Here is a 15,897-nt window from a genome sequence, read left to right as displayed (position 1 = left end):
TGCCAACTCCCCAGCCCCCTAAACTTTAGCTAATTTGATTTTTGTTTGTTTCTAAACTGTGAGATAACAGTTGACATTTTCAAGCATATCTTGGAAAGATACATTTTGAGCAACAGGCACCATTTCAGTCTGAGATTTTTTTTGTCTTTACAAAACTGGAATATTTTATATAATGAAAAAAATTAAAACGTACAAGACGTGTCATTCGCACACAGCTAGTGCAGTTGGCATCCTGGAGAAGGTGGGGCCCAAGGTGTGGTTATCAAAGGGAGTAAATAAATAAAAATCCATCCACCCAGAATGGGGTAGGAGTAAGCTTAGGAGCATGAGGTCTGCAGCTGTTCCCCCAACAACCCCTGTCCCTACTGTCACAACCCATTACTTGGGACAGTCCTCAGCACCCTATCCCAAGAGTGGGTTATGAGACAAAATGTAGAAGAACCTTGCCTTACCCCTGAGAGATTCCCTCCCACAGAATGTAGCGGTGTGTGGGTCATGCACATCAATCTGGTCTCATGCTTAAAACTTTACACTCTGGCATGGGAAAAAATTATTATTACATCTCCTTCTTTGAAAGGAAAACAATTTCCCTGTCCAGGCCACTTTCAAAAGCTGGAGATCTGGGGGCAGAGATTCAGATAAAGCACATAGCAGGGAGGGATTGCCCCCAGAACCCTCGGGAGCAATTTGGATAGAGCATGCTTGGAGTTCATGTGCCTCACCCCTTCCCCCCTACCCTGCAAAGAGGAAAGATGGGGTGATGCTGGGGACCCCAGCCTGAGACACACGGCAGAGCCAACTGCCCCCTACCCACCCTGTCCCCACTTTCTCCACTCTGCTGATTGATGCCTGTTCCTTAAAACTTCCTGATCACAAAGGCTAGCCCCCACCCACTGTAGCTCAATTCTGGGCCTGCGGGAGCAGAGCAGGCCTATGGATCTCTTCTTCCTTCTCCTCCCCAAAGTAGGCTGCCTTTCCCTGTGAGCTGGGGATCTGCTGGGCCATCAGTGGACATGAAGCCACCCTATGGCTACTGCTCCAGCAGAAGTGGCACTTTTGGGGCTGGGTTGGCTATGTGGAATCCTTGTCATGGTGATCTAGACCTCCACACTTGTAGCACCTCCCCCCCCGCAACCGAGATCTGCACTTCTTGCTCTTCCCTTTGGGCCATCTCACTCCCAATACAAAACACCCCAGAAGGGCCAGTGACCTGGGTAGATTATAGGTGCTTAGCTGACTTCTTATAAGTGAATTCTACTGCCTCACCCTCCTTCAGGCTCTGGAAGCCCTCCAGGTGCAGCTGGCTCTGGCACACAAAGACCTCCACGGGAGGAGAGTATGTCCTCCAAGCACGACCCAGGTGTGGGCAGGCGGTCAAGGACAGGAAGCTGAACCCTATGCGCACTTTGAACCACTTACAGACAGCAGCATTATATAGCAGCTGTAGCTCTTCTGCTGCCCTGGGCAGCGATGTCCCCTTGCCTCCTCTGGCACCTTGGTGCAGCCACTTGTAAACTGCTGCTTTGACACAGAGCCCATGGTCATTGCCTGAGCCCCAGGCCCCGGGCCCCAAGTCAGGTGGCTTCTGGCCCCAGAGAAGTTTGGAGGCAGAGGGGTGGCTTGAAGAAGAGGCTGCTACATCTTCCCCAGCACCCATTCTGAGATTTTTATTTAACTAATGGGCTGTGGTGTCTGGGCATCAGAATTCTTAAAAGCTCAGGTAACTCAAATGCACAGCCAGCTTTGAGAACCTCCCATCCCACTTGGAAGACTGCATAGGTAGACATCCCAGGCTCACATCCCTCTCCAGCTGTTTACCAGCAATCTTTCTGACCCTAGACAAATTACTTAGACCATATGCCACAATTTCCTCATCTGTAAAATGGGAGCAATTTATAAATCAGTTTGTACTGAAGATCATCTTGAGGAAAACATGCCGAATTATTATTTGTAGCTTTTTCAGTAACTTTCTCTATTTCAACATCAGTGTTACTGATGTGTCCTGTCTTTAACCAATGTTCCAAAAATGGATATAGGTTGTAAGGACAAAAACAATCAGAAAATTGTAACAGTCAAGATTCACTTGGCAGCTAACAATGTTGAGTAATTAAAGCAACTGGGGAACCGAGTCGTGTGCACACCTCTTTGATCCTTCCTGCCGCTTATTTAGCATTGTTATTTCATTATATATAATTAAATTACATGCCTGTGAACACACATGAAGCTTTTCAAGAATAGACATTACTACCTTCACTAATATGAACACCAAGAACATTTTTTGCAAACCCCTGGGGAATTTCATGAAAATCAGTTTGGAAAGGTTCTGCCCAAAATCGTTAGAGATGTGATCACAGATAGACTTAGTCAACAAAGAGTGATGAGGAGAATTAAGAAAACACCAGCTGGACATGTACAAACGAAGCTACACCACTATAACTACATAACCGTAGTGAGAGAAGAGCTTTGGGCGATCTTTTCAGGAAACTCAGTCAAAATGATTGCATTTATAAGGCAGATATTTATTTTGGTGGGTAGAAGATCTCTCATGATTCCATCACCTCTTTGTGGGTGTGTGGTATTTTTCAAAGTTACTCTTTATTTACAAATTATCTCTGAAAATTAACTTTATTATTAAACTTTATTGTCAAACTCACTGTCCCTAATATTTATTTGACAGTGTTAATACCACCTCATGGAGTATACTGGAATGTACTTGCATTTTGGGTGTCTACCATATGCCAGGTCCTGGACTAGTCATTGATAATTCAGAGATGAGTAAGACTTGGGTTAACTTCAGTTGTGTTGTCAGGAAACTCTCATGTGCATTGGGAAAAGAGAAGGGAAATTGAGTAAGAGAAGTATGCACAAGGCATATGCCTTAGCAGAATATGAAGTGGTTAACTGCCCAGTGGGATCCAGCAAGGCTCCTTAGATGAGGGGGTATCAGAGTTGGGTTTTAAAGGCTGAGTGGAAATTCACTCGTTGATATAAACTCCTTAAGAGGAATTACTTCAGTAGGACTTGCCATAAGCCCAGAAATAAATGGTGTGCGAAATCAGTACCATCTGTCAATTTACTCAATCTACTTTGCTCTCACCTTCAGAAAAAAAAAAATTCAGAAATATAAGAAATTTGAATCTATTTTGCCTTCTCCAAAAATGAGTTAATTTGAGGAGGAAATTGAATATAATGGAAGAGAATCTCCCCTGGGGGGAAATACTGTTTATTGTTTGCTTGCATCTAATTATTTTCTGTCAAAAATATATTATACATAAACTTGATGATGAAAAAATCAGATTTCTATATTGGTAATGCCGTTTATTTTATAGTATATTAACCACAAAATGCTTATCGTGGTAACTTTCACAAACTTAAATGAATAAAGTGCAAAAATAATTTATATCATATTACACTGTAGTAGATTTTTTAAACCAACCCAAAATAGCACTTGGTGAAATAGAGACCCTTGATTCCGAACACCTCCACCACAGGCTTTGTCTCCGATTGTCGTCAAGTCAGAGAAAATTATCTAATAAATTATTGACTTACAAAATGAAAACTAGAGTGTCCTTGTTTTCTTCATTTTTGTAGAGCAGCTCTGGCCAATGGAAATATAATGTGACTTAAAATCTTCTAGTTGCTCTACTAAAGAAAGTAAACATGAAGAGATCAAGTCAATTGTAATAGTGTTTTATGTAATCTAATATACCTAAAAGATTATCATTTTAACATGTAATCATTATAAAAGTTATTAATGAAATATATTTTTCCCATATGTTTTACTCTCACAACACATCTCCGTTCAGACTAGCCCCATTTCGAGTGCTCAGTAGCCATATGTGGCCTATGATTACCATATTAGAAAGAGCAGTTCTAGAGATTTCCATTAATCCAAAAGGAAAAGGACTTCCAGACGTTCACTGATAAGTAATTCTTCACTGCTAGCCTTGGGAGCATTTCCAAATGTAGTCTACAGATTTTAAATATTCTATCTTACCATCTCTGAGGGCTTTAGTTTTAATGCCATACTATTCTTAAAAAATGTCAGATATTCTTTTTTATGGAATACTCTGAAAGAGCAATTAGAAGTTTATGATGCACATAATGCAAAATACAGGTCATTTTCCAAGCCTGTTTTAGAAGCACGAAAACCATAGTCATTTATCACCTGCGAGAATAGCGTCTCAACTATGTCTTTGTTTGGGTATTGGCAATATTGCGAGAACTTTGTGATAAGAAAACAGTCTTTAAGAACAAGATTAAGAAGCAGATACCAGACTAAAATTGATAACTAGAAAGAAAAACTTTTCTTAAGTGGAAATCTGGTTTAGTCTATCCATGGAGGTACATTAGAGAAACAGCAGTCAGAAAATTTTTGTCACATCTGTTAAGTTACTGAAAGTTACTTGACTCTTAGTGACTTTTTTTTATGAATTTATTTTTTATTGGTGTTCAATTTGCCAACATATAGAATAACACCCAGTGCTCATCTCATCAAGTGCCCCCCTCAGTGCCCGTCACCCAGTCACCCTCACCCCCCGCCCACCTCCCTTTCTTCCACCCCTAGTTCGTTTCCCAGAGTTAGGAACATGAGAGACTCCTGACTCTTAGTGACTTAACCAGAAAGTGTCCTTGTGGCTAGAGTCCTTCTTGATTAGTTAAACCTAACTATCTAACTCTATGAGGCCATTGGACCTTTTTTGCATTGAATGAATCATTTGCAGGCATTCAAAGTAAAATTGAAGTATCAACACTGTTTCCACTGTTTGGAAAACAGCTACTAATGAGCAATCAGAAACCTGACCTCCACAGGACTTGTGAATTGTGAATCAGCAAAATAAACTCGATTATTCATTTGCTAAGCATGTATCAATTATCAGGTGCCTTCCAATGTATAATAGGGTTTTTTTTCCCCCAAAAGTTAGTTTATAATTCAGATGTTTGGGATTTGGAATAAATTTACCACGGGGGGAAGGATTATAAATTATAATTAATTTCCTAAGCTATCTAATTTAATTTTTAATACGCCTGCATGCGTTACTTGTCATTTATAATAATTCTCTCCCCAAGTGATCACTTCCCACTAGAGTAATGAAAGTAGAGTATTATTACATGGTACATGGTTGGATACTTTTACAAATTTTAATAATTTAGTATTTATTTAATGTGTTTTAGAAAAATGTAGTGAGTGCCATAAACAGTTGATTTTAAGATATCATTGCTCAGAATGAGACGAAGTCAAACAAAATGGGTCAATATAAGTCTACTTAGAGAAAAACGTCAGATAATTGAGTAGACAAACATACCATTCATGCTAAAAGTTATTTGTGAAGCTGATTACAGTTATTTGACTTGTGGACAATGCCTTCAGACTTTTGATTAACAATGCCAGGAACTTATTTCCATCCCCTGATGCCTCTTCTTCTCACCTGGGGTTCCTTCCTCCTCTAACTCCTCTCTGCTTTCCTTTTCTGATTTTAACAAGGATAGCATCTCCAGAAAGGAGGGAAGAAGGCAGGAAGTGGGATGAAGTGCGACCTTTGAAATGGCAAAATAGCCCAGCCTTGAGGGGTTAGGGAAGTCTTCCCAGACATCTAGAAGATGAATTTCTTCGGTAGGCTAAGCCGGGCAGCAAGCTATGCACACTCTGAAGTCATAGGAAAGTGATTTTGAGCCAATCGCACCTTGGTAAAGCTGTGGTCTGGAGGGGAAGAGATGAAGCTGGAAAGCCAGCAAGTATCAGAAAGTGTTTTTCAGTTTTTCCTTGGGTAGCAGTGGTCAACCACTTAAGTTTGTTTGTTTGTTTGTTAAGGAGAGGTCTAGCTTCATATAAAATGAAAATTGGATTGAGGTGAAAGGGTCAAGAACTCTGAAACAAAATAGCCTTCGCTAGACTATTGATGAAAGTTATATGGGACACAGTGGCCACAGTGGAGAGATGTGAATTGATTCCCAGGTTTGGTGGTGGTGGTGGTGGTGGTGGTGGTTGTTATTTGGAGTTAGACTTTGCTGTATTATGTAATGGATTAGTGTAAAGGGTTAAGGGGAAGGAAGAAGCCAAGGTTTCTGGTTGGACAGCTGGAGGAGGAGGCATTTGCTGTAGTAGAGAACCCAAGCCTTAGAGTTTGTTAGGAGGGGCAGAGTAAGTTTGAATTGTACCTGGGATTTAATTTATAGAGGTGACTGAGTGATGGCGTAGACAAGTCATTGCCATGAAAGAAGTTTTATTACTCACAGTTCCCAGGAGAAGGGGACGTGCAACACTTTACAGGACTACAAGGGGAAGTACTGGGGTCACTCAGGAGGCAGAAAGAGCAAAGGAGAAAGCATGGTTTCTCCTTTATTGTGGTGTCCCTGGGAAAGAATGGATGGGGCAGGGTAGGCAAGTTTGGGCAAGTTTAGGACTGGATAGTTTGAATGATTTCAGCAGGCTCTGGGCTATAGAGTGTCTAGTTCTTCAGTACCTGGCCCTGGAAATACTGGCTTGGCCTGTGAGAGTTAAATAAAGGAGGTGGTTGGGGATATGCTTTGGATTGGTTAGTTTGCAAATGAAAGCCACACTCACATTTGCTGTCTGTTGGAATTTGTTAGGCTTGGGAGGGGGGTGGTCCCTCCCTGGCCGACAAGACCCTCAAGATGTCAAAGCATGATAAAATAGAGAAAATAAAAACCATGATGAATACCCAGGGTAGTAGTTACATATGCCTTAGGACAGCAGCTCTCCACACAAGCTCCACTAGAATCTCTTGGAAGGCTTGTTAACATGCAGATGACAGAGCCTCGGCCCCTGAGTTTCTGATTCTGGAGGTCTGGGGCAGGCACAGAGAATTTGCATTTTTAAAAAGTTCTGTGTTGCTGCTGCTACTGCTGCTGCTGCTAGTGGTGAGGGACCAACTTTAAGAACAGATTTATGGCAGCCCGGGTGGCTCAGTGGTTTAGCGCCGCCTTCAGCCCAGGGTGTGATCCTGGAGATCTGGAATCGAGTCCCACGTCAGGCTCCCTGCATGGATCCTGCTTCTCCCTCTACCTGTGTCTCTGCTTCTCTCTGTGTGTGTCTCTCATGAATAAATAAATAAAATCTTTTTTAAAAAAAAAAAAGAACACAGATTTAGGGGGCACCTGGGTGGCTCAGTAGGTTAAGCGTTTGACTCTTGATTTTGGTTCAGGTCATGATCTCTGGGATAGGGGATCATGGGATCGAGCCCTGCATTGGGATCTGTGCTGGGTATGGAACCTGCTTGAGATTCTCTCTCCGTCTGCCTCTGTCCCTCTTCCCCCTCACACTTGCTGTCTCTCTCTCTCTAAGAAAAAATGAAGAAGAAAAAGAACGATAGCAACAACAACACTAATTTAGGACATGTACGGTTTGAGGGATTTCCAAAAGGAGCATATATTTAGGGAATATTCCTGGGCAATTGACTATGTGGCTTGGAAAATCAGCATAGACTCTTATGCTAGAAATAAAGATTTGGGAGATCATCATATCAAAACAATAATTGACATTTTAGGAATGCCTCCAGGGCAGGGCTATGTCTATGTACCAAAAAAAGTAAAAAAGACTAAAGCCCAAGCTTCACTGACCCTTTAGAATAGAGGACAGGGAGGAAACCACAAAGGAGGCCCAGGAGCTGGGGAGCCAAGGAGAGAAGACATTCAGAGCCAACATGAGACACGCTTCTGGATGATTGGACTGGCTTTGCCAGCATGCGTTAACTGCCCCATAATTAACTATGGTTATAAATATGTGTTTTAATAAGCAATTAAAGTAATGCAACTGATTTTTTAAATAAAAAGTTTTGCGTGTCAGTTAGAATCCTAAATAGTTGCCCTATTAGAATTATTTCTGGGAGGTTGTTAACCATTCTGACCGTCTTGGTACTCCTTTTTTCAGGGGCTTTCCAGTGCTGTGGTTTCTTCTTTTTAATGTTTTCAGTGCTAGCAAATTTTCCTATTTTTGCTGGTGGATTTGATTTTTTGCTTCGTTCTTAAAACCTCTTCTAGTGGAACGCCTGGCTGGCTCAGTCAGTGGAGCGTGCAATTCTTGATCTCAGGGTTGTAAGTTCAAGCCCCATGTTGGATGTAGAGATTACTTAAAAATAAAAATCTTTTTAAAACAAGAATTAAATTTAAACCTCTTTTGGTTTATTAGATAGATAGATAGATAAATAAATAAATAAATAAATAAATAAATAAATAAATAAATGACAGCCCTTAGATGCAATCGATTCTTTTTTTTAAGATTTTATTTATTTATTCATGACACACAGAGAGAGACAGAGGGAGAAGCAGCCTCCCTGCAGGGAGCCTGATGTGGGACTCAGTCCCAGGACCCTGGAATCATACCCTGAGCCAAAGGCAGCCGCTCAACCACTGAGCCACACAGGCACCCCACAATCGATTCTTTAAAAAAATTAGATACCAGTAGAATTTCTTATGTTATTGAAAACTCTTTAAAGGCAGTTTCAAAGGAGGAGTTTAATTCTTAAATTGTAACATGACTCACTACATTAAAGGACAATATTCCTTTGAATGAATACATTCTTGGTCAATTTGTTCTCAGTGTCTCTTTACCCAATAGTCATCTCAGATAGATGCATATATACAGATCTTACTTTCTCAGAATGCCTCTGAGGAAAGCCTTGATTCAGACTTTCTTGATTCTGAGATTCTTGGTACATGGGCAGTCTGCCCCAACAACCTGGTCAGCCTGTCTCTGGAGAAGCTCTGAGTCCTATTCAAAAGATTTCCCCCAACTCCTCTGTTGTCAAGAAAGCAGACAGGAATCGTCAGGGGAAGATTTTCAGAGGGTAACATTTTCATGTAAGATATTTCTCTCACGTCAGAAATTAGTTTACTAAATGCGAGGTGTTCCCTTCTCATTACAAGAAGCCTGTCATATTAATAATATAAATGCATGTGGCAGTTGTGTCAGAGATAAATCACCCCCTCAAACTAGTGCAAAGAAAGAAGAGTTCTGAGAGTTAGCACATACGTAGCTTCTCAAAGTAGACTATTTCAACCATGATGCACTTTTTTCAGGTTCCCTTCATTTTCAGTCATGTTTTTACTTTGTACCCCATTGTATATGTATTTTACATAGTCCATGTCCTGAGATTGGTCCTCTGGCTCTTGAATTTGACCTTTTCTGATGAACAGAAAACCTGGTTTCGTTAATTCCCCCAGCGCAGCTGTGTTCGAGAAATAATCAGTTATAGGCCATGAATTCATTTTATGCAAAACTTGAACACACATCACAACTACTTAAGGACTTGTTAACTCACAGATTGAAGGATACCACCACCAAAGTTTCAGATTCAGTTAGGGCTGGGTTGGGGACTAATCATTTGTATTTTTATCACATTCCCAGGGAATGCTGTTGTTGCTGGTCGAGGGCCACCCTCAGTGAACGACTATTTAAATATCATTTAAAAAATTTAGTCCAAAAAATAAAAAATAAAAAAATAAAAAAAAATAAAAAATTTAGTCCATCAGACTCTCCTACATAATGGGATCTAAAGAGTTATTTTGGTTTAATTTGGTCAGTGGTTTCTTGTAGACTAAATTAGCACCAGCAAGACTGAGGTTCACTTTATGTTCATGGCAGTCATAAGAAATACTTTGGGAAAAGCTTGATTGGTTTTGGAGGTAGGAAGGAGCAGGGAGGAAGAAATTTTTTTTAAAAGGCTAAATATTAAGTTGTTCATTGTGTGAAGAAAGAAAGAAATGGAGTAACTAGAAATTTTTTAGATTGTTCAGCAAGGCAGGTCTATCATAGTTGGAAAGATATACAAATTCCTAACATGGGGTGATTTCCGCAAAATGTGCACAGGAGACTAGGGATCATGGCCTCCCCTTCAGATGCAATCTCCTCTTCACTCTTGCTACTTCTGTTTGAGTGTCTGCGTTCTCCTTGTCCTTCCCTTGGCTGACAGGTTCCCACCCCCTAGAGTGTACATTCTCATTGGGAAAACAGCCGATAAATACATGACTCATGCTTGTTTTTTACAAAATCTCTCTGGCTGCTGTGTGAATAATAGGATATGGAAAGGATGGGAGGATAACCCTGTTCTGAAGTTTGTCTCCTCCAAACTTTGTTCCATCAGAATTCCCTTCCACCATAACTTTGAAGCCACCTTCCAGCTGATTCTTTGCTGTCATTTACCCTTTATTGCCCTTCTTTTTAGCTAATGAACACATTTCTCAACCTCAACAATGCTCGTCTCCCACCCTCTTCCAGTGTCACCACTCCTCTTTCCATTCCGAGGCCAGTCTCTGTGAGACAGTAGCATGGCTGGCTACATCCCCTTCTTTACCCACAATTCCCTTTCAACCCATGCTCTTTGGTTATTACTCCTACTTGCCAGGCAAACTACTTTCACTAAGAAAATCAATGTCCTCCCCCTTGCTCAACTCACCTGACTCACCTTCTCTGTGTAATTCTTTCCTTCTTTGGTTCCTTGACATTCTCTTCCTCAGGTTTTCAAATCTGACCTATCTCCTATTTTTTGGTCTCTCTTGCAGATGATTCATGTTCTGCCCCTTCCATAATTGCAGGTGCTCCCCAGACCCCATCCTCAGCCCCTCCTCCTTTTCTATCCCATGCCCTTTCTAGCATCATGTCTTCATCAGAAGCTCCACTTAGTATCTATAAGCAGATGAGTTCCAAATTATTATCTGCTTCCTGCATCTTTCTCTTGGGGGCCATTCCATATTTTATATCCCCCAATGAACCTCTGTATTTAGGGCACAGGACTTTACTTACTGGTAAACACAAGTAGGGTGTACTGGCTAGTGTCTGCTCTGATTGGTTGAGCTTTTGCTGTAGCAGATGTTAAATATTCTGAGACTTATTCCTGTCCACAGTCATTTCAAAAACAGCATGTCCCAAACTGAAATTCCTAGCAAATGTGGACATTCACTTCTATTCCCTGTTTCAGAAAATGATACCATCATTTACCAATTTTCTAAGCCAGAAGCCTCAGGGTCCAGCGTGACATCTCTCTTTTGTATACATCTCCTTAAGCATGAAATGTTGCTGACTCTATGTCCTAAAGTCTCTCTTGATGCAGAGTTTTCTTTCTCTGTGAATATTCCATATGTTGGGATTTTATTACTGTGCAATTAAACACACCTGATTCAAATCTTGTAGCCTTATGTAGACTTCTTAATTTTTTTCTAGCCTCCTTTCCTCCTAAAATTTCTGTGTTGGCTAGATGAAAGAAGTAAATGAGATTATTCACTTGTCTAATTTTGCCTTTGTTGCCTCTGCTTTTAATGTCATATCCATGAAATTTGTGCCAAGGACCAACATCATATAGCTTTTCCCCTGTATCTTTCTACGAGTTTTATAATTTAAGGTCTTAAATGTAAATCTTTAATCCATTTTGAGTTGATTTTTTAAAATAAATTTATTTTTTTATTGGTGTTCAATTTGCCAACATATAGAATAACACCCAGTGCTCATCCCGTCAAGTGCCCCCCTCAGTTCCCATCACCCAGTCACCCCCCCCACCCACCTCCCTTTCCACCACCCCTAGTTCGTTTCCCAGAGTTAGGAGTCTCTCATGTTCTGTCTCCCTTTCTGATATTTCCCACTCATTTTTTCTCCCTTCCCCTTCATTCCCTTTCACTATTTTTTATATTCCCCAAATGAATGAGACCATATAATGTTTGTGCTTCTCCGATTGACTTATTTCACTCAGCATAATACCCTCCAGTTCCATCCATGTTGAAGCAAATGGTGGGTATTTGTCATTTCTAATGGCTGAGTAATATTCCATTGTATACATAGACCACATCTTCTTTATCCATTCGTCTTTCGATGGACACCAAGGCTCCTTCCACAGTTTGGCTATTGTGGACATTGCTGCTATAAACATCAGAGTGCAGGTGTCCTGGCGTTTCATTGCATCTGTATCTTTGGGGTAAATCCCCAGCAGTACAATTGCTGGGTCATAGGGCAGATCTATTTTTGAGTTAATTTTTAAAAATTTTTTTAGAGAAATAGAGCATAAGCACGGGCAGGAGGAGAGGGAGAGAATCTCAAGCAGACTCCTTGCTGCATATGGATCCTGACTTGAGGTTCAATTCCAGGACCCTGAGATCAGAATCTGAGCCGACATCAAGTCAGACACTTAACCAACTGAGCCACCCAGGTGCTCCCATTTTGAGTTGACTTTTCTGTATAGTGTTAGATAAGGGTCCAGTCTCATTCTTTTGCAGGTACATATCCAGTTTTCCCGTCACCATTTATTGAAGTCACCATCCTTTCCCCATTGTAAATCCTAGGTACTCTTGTGTTAGATCAGTATGGATTTATTTCTGGTCTCTTTCTTCTGTTCCATTGGTCTGTATATGTTTATACCAGTACCATGCCATGTTTTAATTACTGTAGCTTTGTAATATATTTTGAAATCAGGAAGTGAGATGCCTCTACCTTTATTCACCTTTTACAAGATTTTTCTGACAATTGAGGGTCTTTTCTGGTTCTACATGAATTTTGGAATTTTTTTTTCAATTTCTGTACAAAATACCATTGGGATTTTCATAGGGACTGCATTAAATCTATAGATTGCTTTGGGTAGTACGAACATCTTAACAATATTGAGTCTTCCTATCCATGAACATAGATGTCTTTCCATTTTTTTTATATTCTCTAATTTCTGTCATTCATCTTTTTTAGTTTTCAGCATATAAGTCTTTCACTTCCCTAGGTAAATTTATGCCCTAGCGTTTTATCCTTTTTGATGATACCATAGATGAAATTGTTTTTTCCAATTTCTTTATCAGATAGTTTGTTATTAGTGTAAAGAAACACAACTGATTTTTGTATGTTGATTTTGTATCCTGCAACTTTACTGAGATTACCATAGAGAGAGAGTCAAGCATGTAAAATGCAACCAAGAAAGAGTAGGTACTATGATTGTTGTCGATGATGCTATTGCTATTAGTTTCACCCAGAAAACTGTAGTGGCCCCTAATCTGGTCTGCCTGCATTTAGTATCACTTCCTCAGTCAGAGTCAACTTCTAACATGAAGGCTGACTCTGTTATCTCCATACCTGTGCTTAAAACTCCTCAGTACCTTTAAGATAAAACTTGCACATCCTTGGAGTAGCTTTTAAAGTCATTCATGATATAGTTTATCAATGACTCCATTTCTTTGAATCCCTCTGAGGGAGATATATAGCAAAAAAAATTCAAAGCTACCTGGACATTATTCACCTTCTGTCTCCATACTTCTGTCTGCTGGGAAGACCTTCCACTTATCCCCACCTCCACAGCCCAACTATTTTTTTTTTTTGAGAGAGAGAGAGAGGGAGGTAGCCTGTGCATGCGAGGTGGGGGTAGGGGAAAAGGGAACAAGAGAGAGAATCTTAAGCAGACCCCACTCTTAGTGCAGAGCCCCACGTGGGGCTCAATCTCACAACACTGAGATCATAACCTGAGCCAAAATCCAGAGTCAGACGCTCAGCCAACTGAGCAACCCAGGGGCCTTAGCACAACTGATTTTTATATACTCTTTGACATAATCTCAAATTGTAAAATAGACTTCTGGTCCACAAAGTATCCCACATCTCTCAGTCATTAAGTCAAACAAGATGAGCATGCCATAAAAAAACTGCTGCTCAGATATTTCAAAGTTAAGTAGCTAATAATCATTTTTACAGAAAATGAAAAGGCAACAAAATGGTGGCACTGATATAAAAATATATAAGGATATAATATTTTAAATTCAAGATTAATATTTTCTAGCATTTTAATATAAAAATGTTTAAACATACATCAAAGCTGACTTTTACAGTGAGCATTTGTATACTCACCACCCATATTTTGCCATTAACATTTTACTATTTTTGCTTTATAACATATTTGTGCAACTATCATCCTTCTTTATCAGATTAGTTTTTAAGATCTGATAATCTTACCCTTAAATAAGAAGTTGTTTTTTTAAAAAAAAATAGATGTTTCTATATTGGTAAAGCAAAATAAACTTGTTCTTGTTAAAACAATATAAATTGACTGCTTTCAAATTCAGTCCATTGAAATAGCCATTTAAAACAAACCAGAGAATATAAAACATGTTTTATTAATACTCCACTATACCTGATTAGATGCAGACCATTAGGAAGAATTGTTTTAATTAAAGGGTCTGGATTTGCCAATATACAAAAAGCCTGAAGTTTTCTATTCCAGTGAAATGTTTTGTGAGGACTGTTTTTTTCTCCATCTTTATAAAATTTAACTTTGACCTATATTTTGTTAATGCACCATGGGTTAAGCTATACTATGACATGTGCTAAATAGATGTGGCAGTTTGGAAATTGGATTTTTTTAGTTCCTTTTACCTTAAGTCCCCATAACACTTTATTGATTAATTTGTATCATTACCATTTTAAAGAAAACTCTCAGACTGGCAGGTGAGAATTAAAAAGAAACAAATCAACATGGTAAGCCCCCTTCCTAACCAATCAACATGGAGTCAGCGTGTCCTTCTAAATTAGTAGGGCACAGCTTTCTACAAAGTCACAGCATGACTTTATATGCTTCAGTAGTATTGCTAAAATAATGGAGAATACAATGTCTTCCATATGAAATGTTTCTTTTCTGTAAATTTTCATGACACTTAGTACACTGCAATGACCACATTATTCAGCTCCAGAATTAGTAGCACACCATTGCAAATGGATCAGTTCACATTGTGGTTACTCATTCAACAACATTCTTGAGGGTTTACAATGTGCAAAGCATTATATTAAGTAGTATACAGGCAGAAGTTCTCAAATTCAGATGATTTGTGAAGATTTCCTCAATCAGCACATAAATGAGAAATATAAAGAGTAAAAGAGAGGGTGGGGGATGGAGTAGACAGAAAAAGGATGTTTGTCATCATCCTTTCTTAGGAAATCCTGCCCTTTATTCTGAGAGCATGTTCTTATGATTTTGTTTTTAGTTGTTAAAATTCCCTTTCCATTACAATATAGTAGAGATAACATTATATGGTGAGCTTTATTTTAATAGTCTTCCTGCCAAAATTATCATTTGATGTCTGTGTTCATTATAATTTGCCACAATAATGCTGTGAAACAGGCCACCTCAAAACTCAATAGCTTAAAACAGTATTTCTTTAGACCACTAGCTTGTGGCTTGTTTTAAATTGGGCAGTTTTTGTGCTCTAGCTGGGCTAGCTTGCACATCTGGAGGGTGCCTAGGAGTTCACATGTCTGAGGGTAGGTGAATCAGCTTGGCTCTACTGCTCATATCTTGCTCATTCTTCTTCTATAAGCTAGCCCAGGCATGTCCTCTTGGCAAAGACAAAGGTGGAAGAGCAGGAGTGGAAATATATAGACAACTTTTTTAAGCCTGTGCTTCCATCAAGCCTGCTAATATTTCATTGGCCAAAGGAATTTTTACTTGCCCAATATTATAGGCAAAATAATGGCCTCCCAAAAATGTTCATGTCCAAGTCCTCATAACTTCTGAACATGTTACAGTACATGGTAAGGGAGAATTAAAATTGCTGTTGGAAAAATAATAAAATAAAATAAAATAAAATAAAATAGCTGATGGAATGAATGTTGTTAGTCAAGTGCCCTTGAGATGGGGAAATTATACTGGATTATGCAGATGGGCACAGCATAATCAGAGTTCTTATAAGCAAAAGAAGGAAGCCAGAGAGTGGGAGTCAGAGACAGAGATATGAAGATGCCATGCTGCTGGCTTAAAAAGAGGGAAAAGAGCCCCTAACCAAACAATGTGGATGGCCTCTACTAGCTGGAAAACGCAAGGAAACAGATTCTCCTCCAGCTTCTCCAGAAGGAACCACAGGCCTACCAATATTTTGATATTAGTCCATGAGACCCATTTCAGAATTGTGACTTCCAGAACTGTAAGATCA

At 39.6% G+C, this 15,897-nt stretch overlaps 1 protein-coding gene and 1 pseudogene across 7 annotated transcripts in view; one reads left to right on the top strand and one right to left on the bottom strand.

The window, feature by feature from the left end:
* The window catches only part of DMD (dystrophin), a 2,426,617-nt gene that overhangs the window by 1,976,579 nt on the left and 434,141 nt on the right, over positions 1 to 15,897 (top strand). The window lies entirely within an intron of this gene.
* LOC112919090 (protein lin-28 homolog A pseudogene) lies at positions 901 to 1,539 on the bottom strand (annotated as a pseudogene).

Source organism: Vulpes vulpes, chromosome X (genome assembly GCF_048418805.1).
Source record: "Vulpes vulpes isolate BD-2025 chromosome X, VulVul3, whole genome shotgun sequence".
NCBI lineage: Eukaryota > Metazoa > Chordata > Mammalia > Carnivora > Canidae > Vulpes > Vulpes vulpes.
This window is presented reverse-complemented; position numbering and strand designations above follow the sequence as displayed.